We start from the raw sequence: 9,971 nt of genomic DNA, 5'->3' as shown, positions 1-9,971 counted from the left end.
CTGGCTTTTTCACTCTCTTCTTTCACCTTCATCAAGAGGCTCTTTAGGTCCTCTTAGCTTTCTGCCATTAGAGTAGTATCATCTTCATATCTGAGGTTATTGATATTTCTCCCAGCTATTTGTCTGACTCTTTGAGACCTTTTGGACTGTAGCCTGCCAGGCTCCTCCATCCATAGGATTTTCCAAGCAAGTATATTGGAATGGGTTTCCATTTCCTTCTCCAGGGGATCTTTCCAACCCAGGGATCGAACCCTGGTCTCCTGCATTGCAGGCAGACTTTTTACCATCTGAGCCACCAGGGAATCCATCTAGTTAAAGCTATGGTTTTTCCAATAGTCATGTACAAATGTGGGAGTTGGACTCTAAAGAAAGCTGAGTGCCAAAGAATTGATGCTTTTGAAATGTGGTGTTGGAGAAGACTCTTGAGAGTCCCTTGGACTGCAAGGAGATCAAACCAGTCAATCCTAAAGGAAGCCAGCCCCGAATATTCATTGGAAGGACTGATTCTGAAGCGGACATTCCAATACTTTGGCCACCTGATGTAAAGAACTGACTTACTGGAAACGACCTTGATTCTGGCAGGAGGAGACCCTGACTGAAGGCAGAAGGAGAAGGGGACGACAGAAGATGTGATGGTTAAATGGCATCACCGACTCAATGGACTTGTGTGTGTGTAAGCTCTGGGAGTTGGTGACGGACAGGGAAGCCTGGCATGCTGCAGTCCATGGGGTCATGAAGAGTTGGACAGGACTGAGAGACTGGACTGAACTGGGCACGTGTTGGCAATTTGATCTCTGGTTCCTCTGCCTTTTCAAAATCCAGCTTATACATCTGCAAGTTCTTGGTTCATGTATTGCTGAAACCTAATTTGAAGAATTTTGAGCATAATCTCGCTACCGTGTGAAATGAGTGCAAGTGTACCGTAATTTGATCATTCTTTCGCAATGGCTTTATTTGGTATTGCAATGAAAACTGACGTTTTCCAGTCCTCTGGCCACTGTTGTTTTCCAAATTTGCTGGAATAATGAGTGAAGTACTTTCACAGCATCATCTTTTAGGATTTGAAGTATTTCAGCTGGAATTCTGTCACCTTCACTAGCTTTGTGTGTAGTTATGTTTCCTAATGCCCACTTGCCTTCACACTTCAGGATGTCTGGCCCCGGGTGAGTGATCACACCATCATGGTTGTCTGGGTCATGAAGAGCTTTTTTGTACAGTTCTTCTATGTATTCCTGTCATCTCTTCTTAATCTGTTTTGCTTCTGTTAGGACCTTGCCGCTTTTGTCCTTTATTGTGCCGATCTTTGCATGAAATATTCCCTTGGTATCTCCAATTTTTTAAAAGAGGTTTCTAATCTTTCCCATTCTGTTATTTTCCTCTTTTTTTTCCCCCATTGTTCACTTAAGAAGGCTTTCTTATCTCTGCTTGCTATTCTCTGGAACCCTGCATTCAGTTGTGTATATCTTTCCTTTCTCCTTTGCCTTTCACTTCTCTTCTTTTCTCAGCTATTTGTAAGGCCTCCTTAATCAACCTCTTTGCCTTCTTGCATTTGTTTGGGATCATTTTGGTCACCACCTCATGTACAATGTTACGAACCTCTGTCCATAGTTCTTCAGGCACTCTGTCTACCAGATCTAATCCCTTGAATATATTCATCACCTCCACTGTATAATACTAAGGGATTTGATTTAGGTCATACCTGAATGATTTAGTGGTTTTCCCTACTTTCTTTGATTTGAGCCTGAACTTTGCAATAAGGAGGTAATAACCTGAGCCACAGTCAGCTCCAGCTGACTTCTCCATCTTCAGCTGCAAAGGGCCTCTCCATCTTCGGCTGCAAAGAATATAATCAATCTGATTTCAGTACTGACCATCTGGTGATATCCACGTATACTTTCTGGTCTTTACTTTCACCACCAGATATAACCACAACTAGACATCGTTTCCACTTTGGCTTATCCTCTTCATTCTTTCTGTAGCTATTTCTATGCTCTTCCCCAGTAGTATATTGGACACCTACCGACCTGGGGGTTCATCTTTCAGTGATACATCTTATTGCCTTTTCATACTGTTCATGGGGTTTTCAAGGCAAGAATATTGAAGTGGTTTGCCATTCCCTTTTCCAGTTGACCACATTTTGCCAGGCCCTAACTAGCAGGGACATGCCCTTCAGCTGCTCAGCGTAGCTGGATAACATTCCTAGTGCCCTGGTTGTCCCATGCTGGTCCTCGTTGAGCATGTAAACTTTCACTGGTTTCCGGGTGTCAGTCAACTTGTGGCTGGGAGTAGTGGCAAAGACCCTCATGGAGTGACTAGAAGGGGGGTTTGGGTAAGGCTGGAGCTGATGTTGGAGGACACCCCAGAGTGGAGGGAACCCTGGCCTGTCCACTGCTACTGGCCATCCTGAAGCCAATCTACCACTCAGGAGTTGAACTATGGCATGCAAACTCTTAATTGTAGCATGAAAACTCCTAGTTGTTGTGGGATATGGGATCTTGTTCCCTGACCAAGGATCAAACCCAGACCCCCTGCGTTGGGAATACAGTCTTCACCACTGGACCACCATGGAAGTCCTTGTTTGGAGTTTTTAAATCACAGTTTCAGTTTCAGAGCTTGTGGTTGGTTTTTTGTTTTTTTTTTTTTCATATTTTCTATTTCTTCTTGGTTCAGTTTTGGGAGATTGTACTTTTCTAAGAATTTGTCCATTCCTCCCCCCCTCCCCAGGTTGTCCATTTTATTGGCATATAGTTGCTTGTAGTAGTTTCTTACAGTCCTTTCTATTTCTGTGGTGTCAGGTGTAACTTCTCCTTTTTCTTTTCTAATTTTATTGACTTGAGTCCTCTCTTTTTTTTCTGATTAATCTGGCTGAAGTTTTATAAATTTTGTTCATTTTTTCAAAGAACCAGCTTTTAGTTTCATTGACCTTTGCTTTGTTTTCTTTGTCTCTATTTCATTTAGTTCAGCACTGATCTTTATAATTTCTTTCCTTCTACTAACATTAGGTTTTGTTTGTTCTTCTTTCTCTAGTTGCTGATATATGTAAGTTTAGGTTGTTACTTTGACATTTTTCTTGTTTCTTGAGGTAAGATTATATTGCTATAAACTTCCCTCTTAGAACTTTCGCTACATCCCATGGTATTGGATCACTGTGCTTCCATTTTCATTTGTCTCTAGGTATTTTTTATTTCTTCAGTGATCCATTTGTTGTTTAGTAGCATATTGTTTAGCCTCCATGTGTTTGTATTTTTGTACTTGTTTTCCTTGTGGTTTATTTCTTTTTTCAAAAAAAATTTATTTTAATTGGAGGCTAATTAGTTCACAATATTGTATTGGTTTTGCCATACATCAACATGTTGTGGTCAGAAAAGATGCTTGATATGATTTCAATTTTCTTAAATTGACTGAGGCTCATTTTGTGGACCAGCATGTGGTCAATCCTGGAGAATATTCCATGTGCACATGAGAAGATTGTGTATTCTGCTGCTGCTAGATGGAATGCTCTATAAATATCAATTAAATCCATCTAGCCTAATGTATCATTTAAGGCCAGTGTTTGCTTAATAATTTTCTCTCTGGATGATATGTCCATTGAGGAAAGTGGGATGTTAACTTTTTCTACTTTTATTGTGTTGCTGTTGATTTCTCCCTGTATTACTGTTAGTATTTGCCTTGTGTATTGAGATATTCCTATGTTGGGTGCATATATATTTACAATTATTATATCTTATTCTTGCATCATTCCTTGATCATTACTTAGTTCTTCTTTGTCTCATGTAAGAGTCTTTATTTTAAAGTCTATTTTGTCTGATATGCATATTTCTACTCCAGCTTTCTTTTGATTTCCATTTGCGGAGAATATCTTCTTCTGTCCCCTCACTGCAAGGTTGTTGTTGCATCATGCAAAGACACCGAGATTCTTGGCCCCCCGAGGAGAAGAATTCAATCTGGGGCCAGAGACGAGGCTTGATCGCTCAGAGCTTTTGTGTAATAAAGTTTTATTAAAGTATAAAGGAGATAGAGAAAGCTTCTGACATAGGCATCAGAAGGGGGCAGAAAAAGTACCCGCTTGCTAGTGTTAACAATGAAGTTATATAATCCAAAGAATGTCTGGAGGTTGTAAAGACCTCATCAGACCTACTCCCATAATTTACATTTTAAGATAACAGAAGGTTTAATCCAGAGACTGTCCTTAGGCAAGATACATTATTGTTATATAATCCTAAGGAATGTGGAGAAAGAAAAAAAGTTTGTCCTTTCTTCCTCCTTGAGAATTCAAATAGTAGTTGGAGGAAGCTGCAGCAGTAGCAGGAGTTTGGGCAACCATTTGTAACTTAAAAGCTTTCAAGCGGCTAGAAACAAATCCAGTTATACAGTTACACATGTAAGGCAACATAGTCACATTAAAACATGTTAAAATCAAAATTAAAAGTCACATTATGTATGTAGTTAAAGTGCAAAGTGTTGCACCAGTCCATTTTAGGGTTGGTAGATGTCATCAGATGAAGAAGAGGCATCGCATGTGATTGTTGTCGAAGTTATTCACAGACTTGGAGAAAGTCTTTTCCTTGAAGTGGAGATGTCCACCAAGGGAAGCCTTCTACTGATGAAGAGGGGAGTGCACCACAGACCCAGCAGTTAGACCGATTATGGAATGCAGTGTAGGAGTGAGCCCAGGACAGGAAGGCATTGTCTTGAGGCTCAAACGGCAGACTCAGGATTTTTGGAGTCAGCAGAAGAAGACTCATATAGATTATCAGGCCCATCCGCTGCCCTTTGCTTAACTCTAGAGCTTGGGTCAGAGCCACAAGCTCCGCTAACTGAGCACTGGTTCCCTGGGGGAGAGATTTTGCTCCAAAACCTGTTCAGCAGTCACCACGGTATAACCTGCTTTACGCTTTCCATCCCGAACAAAAGAACTGCCATCTGTAAATATTTCCATGTCAGGATTGTCTAATGGGGTATCCTTTAGATCCTCCCGAGCTGCATAGTTTAAAGTTAGGAATTGAGAACAATCGTGATCAGATGTTTCATTTTCCTTCTCAGGAAGGAAAGTGGCAGAATTTAAATTTCCACAAACTTTAAGCTTAGTTACTAGTCCTTCTAACAACAATGACTGATATTTAAGAAGCCTACTGTCTGTCATCCAAATATTAACCTTAGAATTTAAGATTCCACTCACATCATGAGAAGTCAGTACAGTAAGGTTTCATCCATTAATTATTTTTAAAGCTTCAGGTGCTAATAAAGCCGCTGCCCCAATTACTCTTAGGCAGTGGGGCCACCCACGTGAAACTACATCTAATTCTCTGCTTAGATAAGCAATAGGTTGCTGGTGAGGCCCTTGGGATTGTGTCAAAACTCCCAATGCCACACCTTTTCTTTCAGTGACAAACAAATTAAATTCTGACCCTGTGGGCAAGCCCAGAGATGGAGCTTGCAGGAGAGCAGTCTGAAGACCCTTAAAAGCCTTTTGAGTTTCTGGAGACCAAACCAGTTTGTTGGTTTGGGCCTGCTGAGTTTCAGCTATAAGTTTATATAAAGGCTGGGCAAGTTCCCCATAACCCAGAATCCAAATGCGACAGTAACCTGTGATTCCCAAAAATCCTCTCAATTGTCTTAAAATCATAGGTAGGGGATGATTTAGTATAGGTTTAATTCTCTCGGGGCCTATGGCCCTAGTCCCTTCTGATATGATTAGGCCCAGATATCTAACCAATTGTTGACAAAGCTGAGCCTTTTCTCTTGATGCCTTGTAACCACAGCCTACCAGAAAGTTTAAGAAATCTTCTGAGGCTCGCAAACAAGCTTCCTCTGTCTCAGCACAGAGCAAAATATCATCTACATATTGTAACACCACCACTTCAGAGCTATTAAAGTTTTGTAGATCCTGTGACAAACTTTGTCCAAATAAGTGAGGACTGTCACGAAATCCCTGGGGCAAAACTGTCCAGGTTAACTGAGAAGCTGGCTGCGTAGGGTCTTCAAAGGCAAATAGAAATTGACTTTCTTCCGCCAAAGGCACTGAATAGAAGGCATCCTTTAAATCAATTACTGAGAAATATTTGGCTTGTTCAGGAATTTCAGAGAATAGCGTATAAGGATTAGGCACCACGGGGTGTAAAGGAACTACAGCCTCATTTATTATTTGTAAATATTTAACTAGTCTCCATTTACCATTCGATTTCTTTATACCCAAAATAGGAGTGTTGCTAGGACTGTTACAGGAAATTAATAGTCCCTGCTCCTTTAAATTTTCAATGATGGGTTTTAACCCTTCCTTAACCTCAGGTTTCAGTGGATACTGCTTCTTATGTGGGAATACGTGCGGGTCTTTGAGCTTAACAACTACAGGAATAGCATTTTGTGCTCGACCCACAGATTTTCCATTAGCCCATACTCTAGCATTTACATTTTGTTCAACTAAAGGGAGAGAAAGGAAGGGCTCCATATTCATGAAAACAGAGGCATGGACCTTGCTCAGTATATCCCTTCCCAAAAGGGGTGAGGGAGATTCTGGCACGATCAGAAACTCGTGTGAAAACAGCACAGAATCCCAGTTGCAAGATAAAGAATAACTGAAATAATACCTTTTGGCTCGTCCAGACAGTCCCATTACGGAAGGGGATCAGGAAGAAAGTGGACCAGGGGCTTCAGTAAGCACAGAATAAGTTGCCCCGGTATCTAAAAGGAAATCGATGGATTGGCCCCCCCACAATTATTAATACCCGGGGTTCCTCAGGTGTAATTAGGACGGGAGCTTGTGTGGGGACCCCCAGGCACCTTCAGTCTTGATTGACTTGCGAGCCCGACCCCGGAGACCTACGCCTCTGGGGGCAGTCTCTCTTCCAGTGTGGTCCTTTGCAGACGGGACATGGAGCCGGGGCGGCTTAGATGCCTGAGGGCAATCCTGCTTGAGGTGCCCCTCCTTTCCACAGTAATAGCAAGCCCATCCCTTTTCACCTGGGCCCCTCTGGGCATTTTTCTCAAGCTGTTTAAGAACGTTTTTCATAGCCATGGTGAAGGCTTCCGCCTTTTCCTTTGTCTTTTTTTGCCTTTCTTTCTTTTCCTCATATTCCCTACCATAACAGACTGTCTGGGCCAGTTGTAACAGAGTATCTAAAGACTGATTTGGTCCATACGTCCATTTTAATAGCTTACGGTGGATATCTGGAGCCGACTGAGTGAGAAATCTATCCTTTAAGATCACTTTTCCCTCTTCACTTTCGGGATCAATCTCAGCGAATCTGCAAAGGCCTTCTCTCAGTCTATCTAGGAATTTACCAGGAGCTTCCTTCTCCTCCTGTTCTATGTCTGCCAATTTGCCATAGTTTAATGCCGGGGACCAGCCCCGGCTGATCCAGGGTATTCGAAGCGGGGACGTCGGCGAGGATCAGGATACAATAGCTTCAATTAGATATTAATTAAAGATGTAAAGAGTAATAGAATGAGGATAGCTCAGCAGGAAAATTCAGTGGAGAAAAGAGGCTGAGTAGCTTGGTTTACGCGCGAGACCAATAAAACTTCAAGACAAGAAGCTTGCACCACTTACGTAGGCCGCATGCGTCCTTCCATTCTCCCGAAGGAGAGGAGACACTGAGGCCTCCCCAGTGGGATCTTAGAAGCCCAGGCATAATTAGTAAGCATGGTGGGTTCCGTGCTCCAGATGGAGACTCAGCCAGAGTGAGAGAGAGAGCGACATGGGGAGACCAGTATTTCAAGAAACTGATCCCAATTCTTTATTTTCCATGGTCTACTTTTATACATTGAGATGTTATGCAAAAGTCATGGGGGGTCAGCAGTCCTGACTTTTATCAAAGTCAGGCGCTTCATACAAATGTATACAGAAGTCTTAGGGGTGTTACATCATCTTCTGGCCAGGGGACCTGCTGACAATTTATGACCCTCTCCTTGTGACAGCGGTCAGTCAACCAGGACACTTATTTCTCCAGGGGTGATTATTCTTAAAACAGACGCCACCCAAATAAAGTTACATTCCTATAGGGTGAGGGTGTAGTGGGTTTTAGTTAAGGAAAGAATTTACTTAGCCTAAGGTCTAACGTGATTAATATCAAAGGTTAATACTTATTTCTTCTATATATTCATTAATGTGTGTAAGGGCAGGGGATATGGAGACTTAGCAACAAACATTGGCTCAACAAATGAAAAACCCTTCACCAATACAATTTCTAATCAGCCCATTATACTTATACTAATAGTTTTCTAACTTTTCTAAGGAACCTGTTTTTAGAAGGTTTAAAGCATCTCATGCCTCTCACGTTTGGGAGGCTGTGAGCAATCACATGTGGCGGGACAAGCCTGTCAGGCAGGCCAGAGAACCTTCAGAGGAGTTTGTAGGTTAAAACACTCTTGTCACGCCCAGGAGTTTTTATTAACTCTAAGTTAATTTTTTATTAGCTCTAAGTTAACTCCTTCTCCGAAAAGAGGTGGTGGGGGACAGCCCCCTGTAAAGTCAGAGGTGTAGGTGAGAGCACAAAGTAGTAAAGTAGGCAGGCTCTGGTTATGGGGGTAGATGCTCGAGGATTTCCAGGGGGACTCCTGAGGATTGATCCCGCCTTTGCGTATGTTGAGCCTCCTTCCTCATGACCTTTGCCACGGGCGGAGTACCTCACTCTGGCCCCCAACAGTTTAAAGGCTTAGAATGCGCCTGCCTAAGTCCTTCAAGAATACGTCTAACAAAATGACTCTGATCCCATCTTCCTTTAGCTGTGTTGTAGTCCCAGTCTGGTTCTATAGTTGGGCCCGCCTGATTCCCAGTGGGGAGGGCCGCTATCTCGTTCTCCCTCTTCCCTACTGATTCATAACCAAGCCATTCATCTCCATAAGCAACTGCTTTTCCCAAAACTCGAGTCTTTGACTCAGGAGTCAGCGTTTGTCCCAAGATATACATCACATCCTTCCAAGTGAGGTCATAAAGCAGAGTAACACCTTTAAAAGCTCTAATATATTTTTCTGGGTCCTCTAAATAGTCTCCCAGATCCTCCTTGATTCTTTGTATTTCTTGATAAGAGAAAGGCTTATAACTCTCACAGACTGATTATTTCTCCCAGTGGGTGTTTCATAAAGGGGCAACAGCTTGTGTGGCTGTTCCTCAGTCTCTCTGGCTGCTCTGTGCATATGATCCCAGGGATAGATTGGAGAAACCTGTTTTTCCTCTTCTCTTTGTCTCCTGTCCTCCATCTCATCTCTTACTTCGATGGTCTGAGTTTCTACTGAAACCAGAGTAGTCTGAGGTCGTACTGAGACAGGAGTTGTTTGGACCTCCATGTGGGCAGTTTGAATCTCAGTTTGGATTTCCAGGTATGGGGGCAAAGTAAGAGGACAGGAGGGAGCTGAAGGTTTCACGCCCAAATCTATACCCTTAGGACATAAGTCTGGCATATTTCGCAGAAAGAAAAAGGGCAACACATATGCTACTTCTACCCATTTCCCTTGTTCCTTACAGACCCGGTCTAATTGTAGAACAGTATTATACTTAAAAGACCCTCCAACTGGCCACCGTTCACCATCCTCCAATGGATACCGTGGCAATGCAGTATCACATAGGAAGACCAGGTGTGTCTTCTTTAAGCCCTAGGGATCAAATCTATCCCAGTTTTTCAGGATACAGTTCAAAGGAGTGAGGCTGGAATTGTTAGCTCCCATCTGTAAGAGAGAAAAAAAGCGACCAGTGCCATTTTTCTACCGGAGGCGTCCCTCCCTGCTCTAGATGGGGGTGTAGACAGACGTTACACCAAAAGCTTTTCCTTCCTGGTCGGACTTAGTCTGTCCCTTACCAATGCAGGTGCAGTCTGCGTCCCTCCCAGTTCTACCACCGAGATGGGGTGAGGATGTACCAGGGGTAGACCTGATAGCATCCCTACTTGACGTCCAGCTCTTCACCCTTAACCTTGCTTGCCTCTGATGTCACCCAGGGTGCAATCAGAGTAACCTTCCAGAATGCCTCCCAAGCT

The sequence above is a fragment of the Bos indicus x Bos taurus genome, chromosome X, assembly GCF_003369695.1.
Source record: "Bos indicus x Bos taurus breed Angus x Brahman F1 hybrid chromosome X, Bos_hybrid_MaternalHap_v2.0, whole genome shotgun sequence".
Taxonomy (NCBI): Eukaryota; Metazoa; Chordata; class Mammalia; order Artiodactyla; family Bovidae; genus Bos; species Bos indicus x Bos taurus.
This window is presented reverse-complemented; position numbering follows the sequence as displayed.